At 43.2% G+C, this 21,307-nt stretch overlaps 1 pseudogene; it reads right to left on the reverse strand.

Moving 5' to 3' along the window:
- Positions 1–288: 288 nt before the first annotated feature.
- Positions 289–746, reverse strand: LOC114685820 (annotated as a pseudogene).
- Positions 747–21,307: the final 20,561 nt, after the last annotated feature.

Below are 21,307 nucleotides of genomic sequence, written 5' to 3' on the forward strand. Positions count from 1 at the left end.
CCACAAAAAAAACCCGAAGAATCAATGAAACAAAGAGTTGGTTCTTTGAGAAAATCAGTAAGATTGACAAGTCCATGTACAAATTAACTAAAAGGCAGAGAGAAAAGATCCAAATTAACAAAATCAGAAATGAAAAGGGGAATGTAACAACAGACACCAATGAAACCCAGAGTATTATAATGACATACTTAAAAAAACCTGTATTTCACCAAATTGGAAAATCTAAGAGAAATGGATAATTTTCTCGATATATACCACTTACCAGGCTAGTAAAGACCAGATAAGCAATTTTTTTTTCAGTAACAATAACTTTATTTTCTAACAGGCAATTTTCCTACTGCTTCAGTATTTTCCTCTCAGAAAACACAAGTTTTAGAACTGGATCACTTGGCCCTTTCTCTTCTTGTCTCCTCCCAGTTCAAAATGCTTGCACCTCTTAATGGCCAGCATCCTCTTGGATCTGCAGTTGGACTCGACACACTCAAGCCTGAGCATAATCTTCTTTGTGGTTTTGGCCTTCTTTCAGAAAATTGGCTTTGTCTGCCCACCGTAACCACTCTGTTTCCGATCGTAGTGCCGCTTTCCTTGGGCGTACAGAAAATCCTTGCCCTTCTTATACTGGGTCACTTTGTGAGGCTGATGCTTGCCACATTTATTACAGAAAGTCCTCTGGGTTTTAGGTACGTTGACCATCTTTGCAGTAGAAGTGTCTATGCGATGAAAATGAGAGACCCGGTGTCCAAGATCAAGACCAGATAAGCAATTTAAACAGTTCTATAATCCATGATGAAATAGAAGAAGTCATTAAAAGTCTCCCAACCAAAAAGCCCAGGGTCAGATGGTTTTAGCACAGAATTCTGCCAGACTTTCAAAAATAGTAAATGCCAATATTCTACAAAATAGAAACAGAAAGGATGTTGCCCAATTCATTTTATGAGGCCACAGTTACCCTGATACCCAAACCACATAAAAACTCAACAAAGAAGCCAGGCAGTGGTGGTGCACACCTTTAATCCCAGCACTTGGAGGTAGAGCCAGAGGCCAGCCCGGTCTACAGAGAAAGATCCAGGACAGGCACCAAAACTACACAGAGAAACCCTGTCTTGGAAAACCCAAAAAAAAAAAAAAAAAAAAAAAAAAAAAAAAACCTCAACAAAGAAAGAGAATTATAGACCAATTTCCCTTGTGAATATAGATGCAAAAATATTCAATAAAATACAAGAACATGTCAAAAAGATCATTCACCATGATCAAGTAGGCTTCATCTCAGAAAGGCAAAGATGGGTCGACATACGTAAATGAATAAATGAATGCTCATATAAACAAACTGAATGACAAAAAGCAAATGATTATCTCATAAGATGCTGAAAAAAACTGAGAAAATCCAACTTCCCTTCATGATAAAAGTACTGGAGAGATTAGGGATACGAGGAACATACCTCCTCATAATGAAAGAAGTTTACAGCAAGCCCATAGCCAACATCAACTTAAATGGAAACTCAAAGCAATTCCACTAAAATCAGGAACAAGACAAGGTTTTCCAGTCTCTTTGTATCTATTCAATATAGTATTTGGAATGTTAGATAGAGTAATAAAGACAACTGAAGAAAATCAAAGGTATACAAATAGGAAAGGAAGAAGTCACAGTATCACTATTTGCAGATGATATGATAGTATACATAAGTGACCCTAAAAATTCCACAGAGAAACTCCTACAGCTGATAAACACTTTCAGCAAAGTAGCTGTATACAAAATAAAATCACAAAAAGTTGTCCTTCTACATACAAAGGACAAACAAACTGAGAAAGAAATCGGGGAAACAACACCCTTCACTAACTTCAAATAATATAAAATGTCTTGGAGTATCTCTAACCTGTTGTTGGAGGGCTTCTCTCCAGGTTCCCCAAGCCCCGCAGTCCCACAATCCACTTATAAAATAATCACTCAAATGCTTATATCACTTATAAACTGTATGGCCGTGGCAGGCTTCTTGCTAACTGTTCTTTTATCTTAACCCATTTTTATAAATCTATACCTTGCCACGTGGCTGGTGGCTTACCGGCGTCTTTACATGCTGCTTGTCCTGGCGGTGGCTGCAGTGTCTCCCCTCCTTCTTCCTGTTTCCCCAATTCTCCTCTCTCTTTGTCCCGCCTATACTTCCTGCCTGGTCACTGGCCATCAGTGTTTTATTTATATAGAGTGATATCCACAGCACTAACCAAGCAAGTGAAAGACTTGTATGATAAAAAAAACCTTCAAGACACAAGAAAGAAATTGAAGAAATGTACACAAATGATGCCTCGTAATATTGAGTTCAGGTGAAGAGTTTCATTGTCTTACTTATTACTATAGCCCCATATTGTGGAATAGGGCCGCGTTCATAGATGGTCCCTAATGTAGACTGAGACATCCTTCCTAAACAGAACTAAGCAGGTTCCATCTGAGAAATATCAGCCCAACATCCTAGCTTCAAAGAACCTTCAGCAAAGAAGGTTCTTTTCTTCTTCCCTAAATAGTAATGTCTAGGTTTCTTGATTAGTTGCTTAGGGTTTTGCTGTTTGTCAAAACAATACAAGTTAGAGTTCTCTGGGAAGAGGAAATAAAATTGAGAAAACACCTCCATCAGATTGCTTGAGGCAAGTCTATAGGGCATTTTCTTGATTGATGTGGGCAGGCCAGGCTCACTGTGGGCGGTGCCACCCCTGGGCACTGGATCTGGGGGTAAATGCAGACAGCAGGATGAGCAAGCCAGTAAGCAGCCTTTCTCTATGACCTCTGCTTCAGCTCCTGCATCGAGGTTCCTGCTTCAAGTTTGAGCTTGGCTTCTCTCAGGAGACTGTAACCCAGAATTTGCAAGTCAAATAAAGCCCTTCCTCTGAGAGCTGCTTGTGGTCTTTATCACAGACAGAGAAAGCAAACTAAGGCACTAGTGACTGTTTTAGGAACAATGTTCATCTGCGGCTCTGGGGCTCCAGACCCACATTTCTCACTGCTGACCAGGGGAGGCTCACAGGTCGGAATTAGGCTTTCTACAGCTGCCACTGGTCACACCCCTACTCCCAGTGCCACTGTAGGCAGCTGACTAGACCTCTCTTCCCAGGATAGGAAAGCTCCCACCATCACCCCTGACTGGGCCCCACCCAGTCTTTCCTGGCAGAATCCAGTCAGGACCAGATTGCTGAGTGAAGCCTGCTCCCCTTCCCAGCTGCCTCAGCCAACAGGCTCTTCTAAAGTAGCAGAAGATGGTGTTGGCATGGAAACTGACTTCAAGGGAGGAGCTGCTGGGGGAGGGGCAAACGTGAACATGATGGGAGGTGCCTTGGTGTGGTGGGATCTGTGCAACCCAACACATAGACAGAAACCAGTAAGTGAGTCTTGAGACCATTTTGTTCTACAGCCAGAAGTCTGAGAAGACAGGGATTCACATCCTAAAGATCTTCAGTCTCTAGCCTGAAGATCCCCTATGCCGCTACACAAGGAAAAACCAAGGCCAAGTTTCATAGTCCAGTCTTGGCCTCTGGTCCTGTCGGTCTCTCTCCTGAGGTTTGTGTGTTGGTCATTCTCTCCTTATCCATTCATGGCTCTGTGTAACTGGCGTTGGACTCTGACTTTTTCCTCGTTATTATCTCTCTGTAAAGGAGCGGACGGTTTGTATATACCAAGACCACTGAGTCTTACATTGCTCCTGAGCCCCTTATTTGAATACCATCTAGATTGAAGGTTAATTCAGAACAAATATTAGCAGTCTGAATACAGATTCCTTCTTACAGAATGAGTACAAATGTGCTCTTACAGACTGCAAAATGCCTATCATTAGGACTTCTGGGAGCAGAGGAGGCTGTCTTTCTGACTCCCTTTCCAACCCCTGACCAGAGTAGCTCCAAGTGTCCAATTAACCTGTCTGCACACTGCTAGAAAGATGCCTGTCTTACCTACCCTTGACATCACAGGAATCCCCCCCCCCAACTCTCTCCTCCCATCTCTCTCTTCCCTCTCCAGTGGCTAAGTCCTGATCATGGAGGGGAAGGAAAACAGAGGAAGAGCCGTGGATTCTTGGGAACCTGGGAAGAGGGTTCCCTGATGAAGGCAAGCAGGCTGCTCCTGAGCCAGCCCAGAGGCACTGAATCCACTAATGGCAGGAGGGAGGTGGGGCCATCTCACTCCTCACAAGTAACAAGGTCTCAGAACAGGAGTCTTTGCTGCCTTAGCACAAGGTAATGGGTCTTTCTTTGGACCACCAGCCCCCAAATAATAACACAGAGACTTCTTATTAATTATGAAAGCTTGACCTTAGCTTAGGCTTGTACCCAATTAGCTCTTAAAACCTAAATTAACCCATTTATATTAATCTACATTCTGCCACATGGCTCGTTACCTCTCCTCAGAACCATACGCTCGACTTCCTCCATGCCTCAGATTCCCCCCAGAGTTCCTACCTCTGCCTGGAAGTCCCACCTATCCTCTCCTGCCTAGTTGTTGGCCCTTCAATTCTTTATTGAGACAATCTGAAAGTGCTTTAGACAGGTGAGGTAAAACAGAGACATCTTCACACAGTGTGATCAAATATCCTAGCAAGACCAGTTTTTCCAGCACAGAGCTGGAGGAAAGGGGACTGTCTAAGATGACAAGCAGCTGCAGGCTCAGAACCAGAGCCCACATTCCGGGCTTCACTTTGCTCTGAGTTATTTGTCTGTTAAAACACTGATCTGCAGTGGACGGTCTTAGAACCCCAGAGGCCTGTGATTCTGATCTCTCACCTGCTTGAAGTCTTTCAGTAGTCAAATACGAAGTGAAGAAAAGAGAAAGAGGAAGGGGAAGGGAGAGGAAGAGAGAAATAAGAAAAAACGAAAGGTCAGTCTGGTGTTCTTTCAGTGGTAGAGAGCTTCCTGCTGCCAGGTCTTCCAAACTGAAATAACACTGGCGTGCTTTATGTTTCGTTCAGAAAGCTTATTTTTGTACTCTGTAATAAGAAATTGTCATCTAACCCACTTAAACGTTTGTACTTCTGTCTGTGATGGCTAATCTTTATGGTTGTCAACTTGACCACATCTGGAACCAACTAAAACTCAAGCAGTTGGGCACACTGTTGATAGAGTGTCTTAATTGGATCATTTGAGGTGGGAAAACCCACCCTAAAGCTGGGCTCCATCTTCTGTAGACAGCTCACATACAAGGACATGGACTAAAGAAGCTTTTGCTTTTTTGCCTGCTTGCCCTTACTCTCTCTGGCAAATTCATTCATCCTGCTGCTGAGGCATTCCTTCACGGGGATTAGCATCTATTTCTTCAGGATTCCAACACAGGCTCAAGACTAACAGCTCTCTAGTAATCCTCCAGGACTCCAGCATCAGACTGCAGCTGCTGAGACATCCAGTGTCCTGCACTGAATTCTTGCTGGATTCTTGGCCTTTCGTGGCAAGACAGCCATGTTGGACCACCCAGACTGCAGGTCAAATAGATGCCCTGGACTGAATCACCCTGAGCACCATGCATATAGGGCACACGCTCTTTGACTTTGCCACACACTCAGCCAAGGAAGCTCTTACCTTGAAGCGGTACCCACAGAGAAACATGACTAATAACTGCCTGGAAAATAGCTCTGGGTCTGCCTACAGAATTCAGGTTTCTAGGGGAGGCAACAATCTGTTTATCAGCAGTCAGTGTGTCTTAATATAAATAAATGGCTAACCTTGGAAAGATAAGAGTTTAGTAAAAAAAAAAAAAAAAAAAAAAAAAAAAAAGATAAAACAATAAAGCTAAAGGAAAACTTTACATAGCTCCCACCCAAAGCTACCAAGGGAATCACTTATTTTATTTGAAAGCATCAGACAAATACCTGCTTTGCCCCCCCCCCCCCCAGGAGCCTTTTTCTACTCCATGAAAGCAGGTCTGGGCGGTCTACAGTTGGCTGGGTAGTGTTTCAGCAAGGCATGTCTCATAAATTATTCATCTGGTTTCCCTAGCATCAGGCATTTAGGGTTTTTTTTTTCTATATTTATGATAAACATTACTTCAACACATGTCTTTTGGGGCCTTTGTTATTGTTTCCTTAGGAACCATTTCTATCTACAAGGAGGGTTGCAAGGTCAAAAGGAATGCACATGTTTTAAAATCTGAAAAAAAAAAAACAACAAGCAAATTGAATACATAAAAAGGGTAGACCAATAGTTTTAGATGGTGTTTAGATGGTGGGGGTCCCTAAGAGCTCGTTAGGGGTAAATAGAACATATATGTCAAAGGTCACAACATTTCAATTTCATAGTATAATAAAACCTGAGCCCTGATTTACAACACAGGAACTGGAGTTAATACTGTATACCAGCAACTGGGCAAGGTAGCAGATTTTAGGTGCTACACACACATAGTCCACATGCATGGAAAGTGGAGGGGAGAAGCTACAGTTGTGGTATGTCAGCATGTTTGCATGCATGTCACTTTACTATACATGTGTATTTTACACATATCAAGATCAATGAATGTTTCCAATCCTAGCATTACTAATCATAGCCACCTCTAGGATGGCATTTCTTAACTCCTGGCTACTATCACTATGACCATGTTTTTTTATGTTTAGGGAATTGAGTCTCTTCATTATTACTTTTTCTTCAGAATTTTTGGGCCATCTTTGTATGCCATTATTTTATTTAAATGTACTTTGATGCTAACATTTTGATTTATTTAAGGCAAATATAGATTAACTTGGCATGTTCATTTTGAGAACTTTCACTTATGTTTAATAAAACATTTATATCTCTTCACCAAATATTTTAGTTTTCTTCATATCATTCCTAAGCGTTGATTTTTGTTTACTCCCAAGCAGTCTATATCTTTCATCACTTTTGGGAACAGGATCTTTTTCCATGGAGTTTTCATATGACATTTTGCCAAAGAAATGAGCTAGTGCTACTTAGAAATTCAATGTCTTGAGGAAATTTTACTTACTAACTCATTTGTAAGCAACTCTTGTAGTTGCTTGGTAACATGTCCCATTAGCTTCTAATTTCATGGGTACAAAGACAACACAGAAGTTTTGAGGACTCCCAAGTTCCATGGTGCTGTTGGAAATCTACCTGCCCAGATCTGACATCACCTTGCAGCCAATGTGGGTTCCATCTCATATAGTTACCAGGTGCTGCTTCGAGCTAAAGATAATGGTAGACCAGTCATTGGATCTCAAAAACACGCCCCGGGCTTGTAATCCTGTTAGCAGAGAGGCTCAGGGGACAACCCAGTGTGGACAAGAGCAGAGGAACTGCACAAGAAGGCCCAGACACTGGAAAGATCCTTTTCTCCAAAGAGAAAAGAGCTCCCTGATGCTGGGATATGATGTGGAGGAGGAGAAATGCTTCATTTCCACATGACAGTGCCGTCAGCCTCAGCTCTGAAAGCCTTCTCACTACCCCATGTCCAGCCTCCACCTGTGCCCAGCCTAGTCAGAGTCAGTTCAGAGAGCTGCCCACACCTCCCTATTTGCCTGTGGCACTCCACAATTAAAGCCTGTCGGCTGCTGTCGGCTGAGGTCGGCTGAGATCGGCTGCCGTCGGTCAGCTGCCGTCGGTCGGCTGCCACCGTTACTGCTGCTCTCTCATTCTCCTGAGTGCACCACCATTCTGTGTGATAAACTGTGTGGTCTCCTTATTAGCAAGACTTGACAGTCCGGGTTTGGAGATCAGGAGTCCGGGCTACTGCCCTGGTTCCTATAAGTAAACAAGATGGAGAGTGCAGGGAGAGGCCTGCATTATTCAAGCCCACGTGGGAAAGACCCAGAATGCAATGACAGATGTGCTGGCTCACTTCCACATTCAGCGTCACCCTTGCTTGTTAAGTGCCTCCTGATACAGAAAGTGCAGTATACTGATCACAAGTCTGTGATTAGGAGGCAATAAAAAATTCATTCCCTCCAAGGATCATTTACTGGTATCCTTCTTGGAGCCAGGAACAGATAGACACTGAAAAGCCAAAGGTTTCAAAAGAGTAAACAGAGAATTAAGGAACAATGAAGTAGATGTTATGAGGTCAGCTCTCAAGACCACAGGAGATCAGAGAAAGGGCTGGAAATCTTTTCCTGGAAAGGTAGTGTAAGGAGGATTAGGAGATGTCTCAAAGGAGATGTTGGAGCCTGGTTCTGTAGAAAAGAAGTTACCAGATATCTGCTGTGGGAATCAGGGACTTCTCAGTTTTCAGGAGTCAAAAGGCCCCATTCGAAGTACATGTCAGCAGCGTGGGGACAGGGAGGATGTGGCTGGCATTCCTTCTAGCGTTCCCTCTCAGAGCCAGCTTTGTCAGGATCTGGGCTGGGGTAAAGGTCAGAGTCATCCAGATGGCCTGTGGGAGAAAAAGGGGGAGCTGAGTCAGCTTCAGGTTATCTGATGGCAGATAGAATTCCCAGACGAATGATGGAAATATGGACAGTGTGATCATTCAGAGAAGCAAATGGACATCCTCCAGGACACTGGTCTAGAAACATATGTGCCACCCAACCCTCCATCTGCCCCACCCTCTGTGGTTTCTCCAGTGGGCTGCCTTGGTTCTGCAGTGGGAGTGGGGGATCCTCCAGACACAGAAGATCCTGAGGTTCCAGGGCCTGGCAGAGACAACTTCCCCTGCATTCTCAGCATCACAGGCACACACAGAAAACAGTCCCTGGGACCAAGTGTCCTGTATGATAACCTTCAAACCACTCTTAACAAGTCCCCAGTTAATTCTGGGCCAGGAACCATGCTGGGACAATTTTTGCCTAGTGTCCCTTTTACGTGGGACAGTTGAGGAACAGGATCTAGAAGCCAAAGACTCAAGCTATGATTGGAGCTCAGACACCAGTTTCCCTCTGTATAAAGGGATAATCCTGAATGAGATGTAGGTGTTGTTGGGCCCCCATTCTTGGGGAGCTGTTGCCTTGCATGCTAACCTTGATCAGATGTCCTCCCTATGCTAATTCCCTGTCGGTTTCATTCCTCCTAAACAGCTTAACGAGGGTTCCTTGTTTGGGTATCCTGCATATTGGTGTAATGCTAGAATATAAAACATCTGTAGCGAACTTTTGCCCTCCCAGGTTCTTCCACTGTACTGTAAACCTGTATTTAAGGCCTCCTCCCTCCTTCAATAAAGGGCATTTTACTGAGAGCCCCTCGCTCAGACATGGTGAACCAGTAGTAACACGGGCCTTGCTACAAGGTGTGAACATGGACACCCTTTCTAAAGCGACAGGCCAATTAACTGTCAGTTATCGGACAGAAACCTAGAGAATTTACCGGATTCCGAAATGGTACCCTCCTATCCACAGGAGAAATGTATTTCCAACACCTAGTGGATGCCTGAAACCATGGGTAGTTCCAAACAGCAAAGCCCAGCATGGAGGTACCAGCTTGTAATCCCAGCGTTGGGGGAGTGGGGTGGAGGCTGAAGAATCAAGAGTTCAAGGACAGCCTCTGAGTTTGAGACAAGCCTATCAGCCTACCCTCCCATCCCCCGTAAAAGCAGAAACCCCACCAAGTCCAACAGACCCATGCTTTTTCTCTACATAAAAGTATTCAGAGTTCCCTGTCTTCACACCGCGATTGTCTGTCACGCACTCCACAGCTTTCGCAGTCTGAGTTGTGACCCTGAAGCTGACACTCGTTCTCTTCCCCTTCACAGTTTCACAGCAGACGGTGTGCTCTAATGGCGACTTTAGCAGCCTCAGTATATGGTTTCTTTTCCCGTTCCTTATTAAGACTTGGCAACTTGCATGTTTTTACTGAAGCACTCTGCAGCGTGTTTGGCACAACTGACTTGCCGCCCCCAGGATTCTTGCCCTGCAGAGTCACTAATCAGTAAAATCATGATCACTTGAACATAAGCACTGTGGTGTCAATCTACTAATCCAGACAGCTGAGGACTGTAGTAACTGACCAGTGGGTGGGCAGCCCAGGCTGAGTGGTTATTCTGGGAAGGGGAAAATTCACACTGTGGTCTGGGCAGACCCGGGCAGTGTGTGATTTCATTGCACTACTCAGGTAGTGCATAATTTAAAAGTTAGGAGTTGATTACTTCTGGAACCTTCCATTTAATATTTTCAAACTACAGTTAACTGCAAATAACTGAAACATCAGAAAGCAAAATTGTGGACAAAGGAGTCAGTTACAGCTGTAGCTTAAAGGGTACAACCAGGTCAGAGGCCTCAAGGAATCTTAGGGTGCAGAATCTGCTGATGAAATCTTTGTCTGGGCCCTCGCAATATTTACGTTATCAACATGACTTGAGTGATTCTTGTGCACAGGAGGGGTTTGAAAGCCAGTAGCTTTGGCCAGGGAGATGGTGTCATGAGTAAAAGTTTTGCTGCTCGAATCTGACATTAAAAGGTCCTCAGTGCAGTGGCATGCGTCTGTAATCCCAGCATTCCTAAGGTGAGATGGGTGACAGCGTCAGGAGACATCCCAAGTCCACGGGCAAAAGTCCTGGATACAGGGCAATGGCAGAAATAAGAGACCCTGCCTGACATGGAGGGAGGGAGGAGAGAATCAGTTCCTGAAAGCTGTCCTCTGACCTCACATGCTCACCTACACACACACACACACACACACACACACACACACACACACACACGCCAAAAAATAAATGATAAAGTTTAAAGTAGGAGAAAAGAAAAGAAAAGCAGTAGCCTACAGTAGTGAGTTAGTGGAGACTTGGTCATTCCTCAGTTTCCCGGCTTGTTGCTGGGCCTCTAAGAATTTCCATGCTGCCAAGTGGTTTGAGAACTTCTCTCCCTGGGAGGGGGCCTGTGTCATTGACCTCATCTTTCCAGGCAGAGCCCAGGCTCCTGGCTCCCAACTGTGTGCTAGGTGCAACCACCTGGCAGCATGGTTTTATTCTTTTTCTCACCCACAGAATCTAGTGGTAGAAGGGAATGTAATTCTCATGTATGTGAGATTCTTGTTGTCTCGCAAAGGTTCTCTCTTTCCTAAGGAACGGAGTCATTCCAGTCAGTGTCTCTCTTGCCTTGGGTATGGCACAGCAGGAAGTCCGGGCAGTTGGAAGATGACTGAAGTGTGGGGCTGTGTGGAGCTTGTGGACTAGGAGCTGCTCTTTTCCCCAGTTACTATTTCTTGCAGAGAAAAAGTCACACATAGGCAAATGTGAAATTCCCACTATGCTCAGGCACTTCCCGAATGCAAATTCAGGTTTCCTTATAACAAAAGTGACTGTACTACAGGATGATAATGCGGAGCCACATGTGATCATCTGGAATCCTGGCATTCTGAAGGCAAAAACTGGTCCATCATACAGTCCAGGACAGCCCAGGTTATATAGCCAAACCCTGTCTCAAAATAAACAAATAAGGAGGAATAATGATATGGAAACACCTTTAGAATAATTGCAATTATAAACAGGAAGAAAAAGGTGGCTTTGCAGGAGTGTAGAGTGTGGGTAGGAAATCTCACTAACCTAGACCCACTCTCAGCATTCACTTGAGTTGGCTGGCCACTTTCTCACAGACCACTGGAGCTGGCTGTGATATTAGAGCTGTTCCCAACTGTAATGCACACAGCTGGTGCATGAGACTCTTGTTCAAGCCAAGTCTGCACGCACATGGCCAGACACCGCCCAAGGCTCTACTTGTAACTCCCTCTCAGGTGGCTCTGGTGCTCATGAAGCATGGACCACTCTTGCAGTAGTAAGGTCAGAGAGGTTGGCATTAGGGACCAGGGGCTTAAAGGAAGAGTGTACTTAGTTAGCATGCAGAAGGTCCCAGGTTTGATCTCCAGCATCCCACCCCCAAATTCTTTGATTTAACTGCTCCGCATGGTGTGTAGATTCTAAATCTAACATTCCTTAAAAGTGACATTCCAGGGTGTTCTTTGGATCTTCTAATGGGGGGAAATGAGTTACTTTGTTTCTAGACAAATTAGAATTCCCAGTATATTTTCTTTATCTGAAATCCATCCAGCTGTTCATTTCTCTAAGCCTCTTACTTGTGGGATATCATCTTGTGCTCATAATGGTGCTTTATAAATCTTACTTCCTGTATGAGGGAACAGGCAAACAGCTTTGAGCTTACATGATTTGCTGCCCTGGGCCGCAGATTCTTCTCCACTCACCTTTGGACAGTTAAATCTTGCCACCCTGGATTTGCCCTGCATTCAGACCACTCTGGGTAGCCATGCTCTCTTGTCTACTAGACACTTGTTTGAATGTCTAAAATGTTTTTAGATTAATATGTTCTCTTTTTGAAAATTAACCTACAGGAAGGAGTGTCACTATGACATTTTCTCCCATGTATATCATATTTTGCTCATATTCCCCTATTACCCTCTCTTGTTTACCCACACACACTGGCCTCCTTCCTCCCCAAATAGTATAATACATTTCTACTATATAAATTATGCATTTATACATACATATTTTGTTTTTCAATCTACACTCCACATATAACAGATAGTGATATTTGTCCTTATCAGCCTTATTTTTCTTTAACACAATTATTTTCAGTTCTACCCATTTTCTTACAAAAGAGAGGATTTCAGTATTTGTGGCTGAATAAAACTGCATTGTGAGCCAGGAAGTGGTGGCATGTGCCTTTAATCAGGGAGGGAGAGGCAGGCAGAGTTTGAGGCCAGCCTGATCTACAAGTGAATTCCAGGACAGCCAGAGCTGTTATATAGAGAAACCCTGCCTCGAAAAACAAAACAAAACAAATAAAAAAAAAACTCCATTGTGTATTATATGCACACATTTTCTTTATCCATTCATCTAACATGCTCTGTTATTTCAACTCTGTCTTAGTTACTTTTCTATTGCTGTGAAGAGATATCATAACCAAGTGCAACTTATAGAAGGTATTTACTGGGGACTTGCTTACAGTTTCAGAGGGTGGGTCCATGACCATCGCAGTAGGCACATGGCCACAGGCAGCAGGCATGGTGCTGTAGCAGTAGCTGAGAGTTTACATGTTGAGACAGCAACCATGAGGCAGAGGCAAAGAGAGAGATAACTGGAATGGCATGGGCTTTTGAAACCTCAAAGCTCACTCCCCATCCACAAGTAATACAACACTTTCTCCAACAAGGCCATACCTCCCAATCCTTCTCAAAACTGTTCCACCAACTAGGGACTAAGCATTCAAATGTACAAGCCTATTTATGCAGGCCATTCTCATTCAAACCCTACAAACTTTTTCTCAGATGCCAGACATTTATTTTTGGAAAGAAAAGTATTATGTTTATGTGATAGTTAATTTTGTGTGTCAACTTGTGTCATGTGGTGGCCAGGTATATATTTGACTAAATATGTACATGTGCAAATGTGAGTATTTTGAATATGCTAAACATTTGAGTCAGTAGTAAATCAGATTACCCTCACCAATCCATTAAAGACTTCAAAACAGAACTACTCAGAACAAAAGGCTGAGTAGAGGTTATCTTTGAACGACCTTTGAGTCAGCCTTTGATGGAGCAACACCTACTGTCCTGCTTCCCAGGCCTTCAGATTCACAGTAAACCATACCATTGGATCTCATGAGTTTCCATATCACCAACTGTAGTAGTCTTGGAACGTCTCAACTTCCAGAATCAATAAACCATTTCAAAACACACACACACACACACACACACACACACACACACACACACACACACATATATATATATATATATATATATATATATATTAATGTTTATTAATAGGTATCTTCTTAGCTCTGTATGTCTCAAAGAACCTGTAAGAAGAGGCATGCTGCTATAACAATTCCCTAAAAATGTAGCAGTGCATTTTAAATTGGGTAATGGGTTGAAGGTCAAAGAAAAGTATGCTAGAAAAGATGTTAAAAGTCACATCTGTAGGCACCAGGGCCAAGGGAAAAACACCCTGCCCATGTCCTAACCTGGAGCTCCTGAGAAATCCCCACCCTGGTGACTCAGCATTAATGGACAAAAACAACCAGCCACACTATACTTTTCCATTAGCTCACTGCACATGCTCCAAGAACCCTATAGAAGCTCTCCCCTTACAATGTCTCAGATGAAAATCTAGAATATGTTATTAGAAACCAGGAGAAATATGTTTTCTGTTACATGATTTTTTTTCTCTAAGGAACGTAAAGGGTCTGGGAATGAAGCTTAGTTGTAGAGTGCTTGTCTAGTATGCATGAAGTCCTAGGGCCATCCTTAGCACCATACAAAATTGGATGTGGTGGTACATGCCTGTAATCCAGCACTTGGGAAGTAGAGGCAGGAGGATCATATATTCAAAGTGTTCATTGGCTACATAGCAAATTTGAGACCAGCTCAGATACCATACCTTGTCTCAAAAAACAAACAAAAAACCTGATAAGATATTGGTTGAACCACACAGTAGTGTTTTTCAGAAAGTAGAAGTTGCAGGTGATAGGGAAACCACAACAAACCAAAGCACAGATACCACCAAAGTCTAATTTGGTGAACCAATAAGTTTTTTTGGGATTGCTAACAGGAATATGGGTGAGAGGTTACTTACAGGAGCAGAAATAACTCAAAGACAGCTGCATCACTGAAGCCCACCCCAGCATGAGTGACAGCTCACAGAGTGGAGAGTCTGCTCAACAGGTTGAAGGTTGTCCTTTCCAGCTGCCCCAGTTGGTCTAAACCTTATTCCAGGGCAGCTGGACCACTTTCTGCTTCTTTCAGGCAGCTGTTCTGGTCTGAGTCTTTGTTGTAGCTTTCCTCCTCTCAGTTTTCTTTGAAGCTCAGCTTCCTAGTTTAGGGGACTCTTAGCTTTTATTGCTTACTCTGGCAGGGAGGGGCCTAGTGAATCTTGTCAGTTTCAGGAACTTCTTGAAGCTATTTGAGTTGTTTACCTTCTTGTTTAAAGAGCATCCCTGCAGGGTGGGATGGTTCAAATTCAGAGAAAACTGTTATACAACATTCTCCCATTCCATGGGCTCTCTCTTCACTGAAGATTGTTTCTATAGCTGTGTAGAAGCTTTTTGGTTTTATGAAGTCACACTTGTTGAATGTTGCATTAATTTGGGAGCAAATGGAGTCCTATTCAGAAAGTCCTTTCCTGTACCTATATCTTGTAGGGTACTGGCTATGTTTTCTTTTGGTAGTTTCAGATTTTATTTTTAGGTCTGACCCATTTAGAGTTAGTTTTTGTGCATATGGGGTCTCATTTCATTCTTCTATATTTGGACATCCAGTTTTCCTCACATTATTTGTTGAATATACCGTCTTTTCTCCAATGTATGGTTTTGGCATCTTTGTCAAATATCAGATGGTTACAGCCACATGTACTCATGTTTGGGTCTTCTATTTCATTCCATTGATGTCTGTTTTGTGCCAGTATTGTGATGTTTTTACTACTATGGCTCTGTAATATATCTTGGGGAGTGGAATGGTAATTCCCCCATCATTGTTCTTTTTTTTTCCCTCAGAATTATTTTGGCTATCCAGGTTTTTTCCTGGTTGGGTCCATGTGAGATTTATTTCTGTGAAGAATAAGATGGGGATTTTGATTGGTATTGAATTAAATCTGTGAATGGCTTTTGGTAGAAGAGTTATTTTCACACTATTAATTAATTCTACTATAAGTGAAGGAGACTCCTGAAGATTGGGGGCTTCCTCCCAGACCCGAGATTAGGCCCAAACAACTGTTTTCACAGAGAGATCCTTTATTAAGCAGGGAAGAAAAGTTTCAGGCAGAAAATAGCAGCAAATGATCTTGCAGGTATAATTTTTTTTCCTTTTTTTAATTTTTTTTTCTATTTTACAATACTATTCAGTTCTACATAACAGCCACAGATTCCCTTGTTCTCTCCCTTCCTGTCCCCCTCCCCTTCCCCCCAGCCGAATGGAAACACATGAACTATGAACCAAAGGCTGAGGGGCCCCCAACTGGATCAGGCCCTCTGAATAGGTGAGACAGTTGATTGCCTTGATCTGTTTGGGAGGCATCTAGGCAGTGGTACCAGGTCCTGGGCTCATTGCATGAGTTAGCTGTTTGAAACCTGGGACTTATGCAGGGACACTTGGCTCAATCTGGGAGGAGGGAGGGGACTGGACCTGCCTGGTCTGAGTCTATCAGGTTGATCTCAGTCCTCGGGAGAGGTCTTGATCTGCAGGTATAATTTTTAAGAGGAGGAAAAGGGAGGTCTGTGTTAGAATGGGCTAGGGTGCAGTGGTAAAGGAGATAGGGTGTGGTGGTATTTTATTTGTGCTGAAATGTGGTGATATTTTATTTGCATGTTAATAAATAAAGTTTGCCTGGAGATCAGAGGTCATAGCTAGCCATAAACAGAAGTCAGGTGGTGGTAGCACACACCCTTAATCCAACCACATGGCAGGCAAAGTCTCTGTGTGTTTAAGGACACAGCCAAGCATGGTAACCCACGCCTTTAATCCCAGTACCAACCATAGAGACCTGGAGGTCTTTATAGGCAGGCAGTGACAAGGAAGCGATGTGGCTGGGCTTAGAGCCAATGAGAAGGCAGAACAGCAAAGCAATAAAGGCGCAGGTTAAGACAGGAGGAAGTGGGTTCGGTTCTCTTGGGAAGCTATGGCTGCGTGGTGAGCTAAGGTTAGTTAGTGGCTATCACTCAGATCTCTACGGCTTTCACCCCTGTATTTGGCTCTGTGTTTCTTATTTAATAAGACTGTTTAGAAATTCGTCTACAATAGGGAATGAGGGAGAAGCAGAAGGGGACAAGGGAAAGTGGGAAGGGGTATCTGTCCCAGATGGACAAAGGACTGCCTCTGGGTAGAGAGGAGACAGACCTGCCACATAGGCAAATGGTGGTTTATAAAGTTAAGGGGGAAAGCCAGTTTTAGGAGGAGGTGTTTAATTTTAATTGGGCATGTTAATTAGGTGAGCCAAAGGGGGCTTTTGCTGCACTTTAATACTTTGGTAACTGGACCTTGGTAGTCAATCTCAGGAGGAGGAAGTGGTCACATAAGGGAATAGAGCTTGGTGGCCAGCTTTAGGAATGTAATCTAACGGTTTCTAGCAAGCCACACGCTTGAGTGGGCTAGTGTCCCTTCAATACACTGGAGGTCTTTTTACTTAGTTTCCCTTTTTCACATTTTCATTGTTTTTTAAAAGTTTTCATATATTTTGAACATATTCTTTCCCGTCCCTTAAGTCCTTCCAGGTAATACCCACCTCCCTACCCACCTAACTTCATATTCTTTCTCTTCTCAATCACAATCAACCTCTATCTGTCTGTCTATCTGTCTGTCTATCTATCTATCTCTACCTCTGCTTTTTCTCTTTCAAAAAAAAGAAAGAAAAACTAAAAATACAAAAAAAAATCAATAAACCATTTCGGGGGTTCTTAGTGTTTCTATTGCTGTGAAGAGACACCATGACCACAGCAACTTTTATAAAGGAAAATATTTAACTCAGGTGACTCATTCACAGTTCAGAGGTTTAGTCCATTATTATCATGGTGGGAAGCAAGGCCACGTACAGGCGCTAGAGAAGGAGCTGAGAGTTCTTACATCTTGGCTCACAGGCAACAGGAAGTGATCTGAGACACAGGATGTAGTTTAAGCATATATGAGACCTTAAAGCCCACCTCTACAGTGACACACTTCCTCCAATAAGGTCAAACCTACTCTAACAAAGCCACACCTCCTAATAGTACCACCCCCTTTGGGAGCCATTTTTTGTTTAAACCACCACATTCCACTCCCAGGCCCCCAAAGGCTTGTAGCCATATCATAATGCAAATAAATAAATAAATAAATAAATAAATAAATAAATAAATAATCATTCAGTCCAACTTCAAAAGTCCCCATAGTCTATAACAGTCTCAAATTTATTTAAAAGTCTAAAGTTTAAAAGTCTCTTCTGAGATTCATGTAATCTCTTAACTGTAATCACCTGTAAGATCAAAATCAAAAAGTGGATCATATACTTTCAGCATATAATGGTACAGGATACACATTACCATTCCAAAACACAGGGAAGGGAACATAGTGAGGAAATACTGGACCAAAGCAACACTGAAAACCAGCCAGGCCAACTCTGCTCCGGTCCCTACTGCCGACAGCTGTGAGAGACCCCCACCTTTCTTTCAGTGGCCACTCCCCTCCCTCTAAGAGCTGGAGCTTCCTTAGGCCCAGGAGTGGGCCACCGCAAATGTTATCCCCTAGATCCTTCTGGGCCTCTACAATGTCCCCCCTGTCCCTCAGCTTCCTCCTGGAAGTCCTGCAACTTCCTTAGGCCCCTGTTTGGACTATTGTGATGCTTCCCCGCTCCCCAGCCTCCTCTCCTCCTTCCTCCACAGCTTGTTCCAGGAGCACCTCTCAAACAGTTCTGCCTCCTCCTCCTCTTCCTCCTCTTCCTCCTCCTCCTCCTCCTCCTCACTGTGTCACTCCAAAAGACCCCTCCTCAGCCCTGTTCTCCCCTCTCCCTTCCGGAAGCCAAATTCTCCAGTTGACAACCAAGTAAGCTACAGTTCATGGCCTTGTGATAACACCTCCCTCCACCAGGGCCCTTGCTGCTTTCCCACCTTAACCCTTTCCTGTCCTGACAGACACTGCCTACAGATTAAACTGAGTCATACAAAACGAAATGTAATATTCTGTAATGACAGAAGTTCACTATATTTATGGTTTTTAGAAATAAGCTTTAGTTACCCTCCTGTATGCATCTTTGAGGGTAAGCCTAAAATGAGACATGCCTAATAAGTACTTGGTCCTCAAACTCCTCAGAGATCTGCTGAATATGGCATTTTAAATGTTCAATAAAAGACTGCCCACCATAAACAGAGACCCCTCTCCTAACCATAAACTTTAAAGTATCCAAAGAAAACAGACGAGACACCATACCTACCACCCCACCTGGACTATGGAGGTAGTCACTGGGCAAAACTGCCCCACCTGCCCCCAGGACAAACTGTCAACACTTTTGGATTGACATGTCGTTAACAGTCATGTTACACCCTGCTTTGTCCAAGACAAGTCAATTTTCCCAAGTTCTTCTTCTATAGGAAAAATTCCTCAGACCTGAGTCTGACCAACCAAAGACCCGCTCTGTGTGACAACTGAAGACTAAATGCTGTTCTTTTCTGACATCTGAAGACTGATTACTTCTTCTGCAATGAACCATGTGTGGTAGTTTGAATGTAATCAGCCCCAACGAGCTCATAGGGAGTGGCACTATTAGGAGGTGTGGCTTTGTTGGAGTAGTTATAGCTTTGTTGGAGGAAGTGTGTCACTATGAGGGTGGACTTTGAAGTCTCCTATGTTCAAGCTACACCCAGTGACACAGAGCACTTCCTGTTGTCTGTGGGTCAAGATGCATAACTCTCAGCTCCTTCTCCAGCACCATGTATGCCTGCATGCTACCATTTCACACCATGATGATAATGGACTAAACCTCTGAAAATGTAAGCCACCCCAATTAAATGTTGTTCCTTTATAAGAGTTTCTGTGGTCAGGGTGTCTCTTCACAGCAATAGAAACTGTAACTAAGATACCACATACACCTCAAATCACTAAGTAGGTCTCTGTCATTTTTTTTTTAAAGATTTATTTATTTATTATGTATACAGTGTTCTGTCTGCGTGTCAGATCTCATTACAGATGGTTGTGAGCCACCATGTGGTTGCTGGGAATTGAACTCAGGACCTCTGGAAGAACAACCAGTGCTCTTAACCGCTGAGCCATCTCTCCAGCCCAAGTCTCTGTCATTTTAATTGATACAAAAACAATTTAAATTATACTTCCTCCTCAAATTTATCCTTCTCAGATCTCTGATGACATTGATAGCTAACTGTAGCTTTAACAACAACAAACACCCCGCTGCCTGGTAAGTCCATTTCATGTGTACAGTTTACCTTGCTGGCAAGCTTCCCACTAACAAAGATTTGAGTCTCTAAAGGTTATAAGAAAGAGACAAGTAAGTTATGTAGGTCAAGGAAAATAAATGATACAAGTCATGCAGGTCTAAGATATATAGGTCTGAAGTTATGGCAGTCCAAGAAAATGTGTTAGGTCTAAAGCTATGAAAGCTTAAGGAGGCCACTTGGGAGACCTAGAAAGTAATTTAAAGTATATGGAAAGTTGTCTCAGATTTCTTTCCTTCTCTGATCAATCCTCCTGTATGGGATGTTATGGGATGCCATTTCTCCTTCCCTTGCTGCACATCATAAACCTCTCTGTATCAAATGCAAACTACATCTCTCTACTCCCAATACTCTCTACCCTTAGCTAGCCTTTGCCTAGGCCTCAAACCCTTCATTTCTATGCCCCAACATTTTACCCTACAATACTCCCATATTAACAGTCAAAAAACCTAATGGAACCTTCCATCTAGTCCAGGACTTCAACTCCATTAACTATTGTCTCGGTACACCCTAAGTCTCTAACCCTTAGGCTATCCTCTTCATTATCCCTGACAACACCACTCACTTTTCAATCCTAAATCTTAAAGATGCTTTCCTCTCAATATTCCTGAATGTTCACTCTCAAGACCTTTCTGCCTTCACATAGATGGATTCTGATACTCAACCATCCTGTCAACTAACCTGAACTGTCCTTCCTCAGGAATTCAGAGACTGCCCCCACCTTTTGGCCAGGCACTCTTATGGACTTGGCTTGCCTTCCACGCTTTTCCCTCCTGCCTGTTTCAGTCTATAGATGACCTCTTCCTTTGCATCCCTTCCCTCTCTCATAGCCAACCTGACACCAACCTCACTCTTCAATTTCCTCAGCTCCAGAGGGTACTAGGTCTCACCTTGAAATACTCAACTCTCTCAAGTCAGCTATCTAGGATTCTCTCATGCCAAGCCAGAAACACTTCGCTTTAAACCACCTTGCCCATCTCCATTCCTTATCTCCGACCCCATGGCCAATATCCTCCACTCATATATCTCTAAATACTCACTCCTGATACATTTCCTTTACCAAGCCATTTCTGACCTTCTCCTTCCTCCTATTCACAAACAATTCCTTAAATTTAAAACATTCTCTTTTCTACCGCAGTCCTCTGCCTCCAGACCTATACAAACCATTTCATCCTTATACTTCCAAAATATATAAACACTCCCTAAGACTGACCTTTGCCCCTGTTACTTACCTCTCCCAAACCCTAAACAACACCATCCACAACTGACCTCCTTGCCTATGCACTCTTGCTACAACCTCTCTGGTCACCTCCAAATCTAACAAACACTCTGGGATTCCCTCTCACAATCTATTTCCACCACTTTCTCCCTCAACTCTTAACTTTTGAAGACTCCAATCTCTTTCATCATCTCAGATTCTATCCCTCCAAACTTCTCTTATCAAAACTCATGACTCATATTTCTTATTTGTCTTCCCCTCAATCCATTCATACTTATCCCTTTGC

This window comes from Peromyscus leucopus, chromosome 5, assembly GCF_004664715.2.
Source record: "Peromyscus leucopus breed LL Stock chromosome 5, UCI_PerLeu_2.1, whole genome shotgun sequence".
Lineage (NCBI taxonomy): Eukaryota > Metazoa > Chordata > Mammalia > Rodentia > Cricetidae > Peromyscus > Peromyscus leucopus.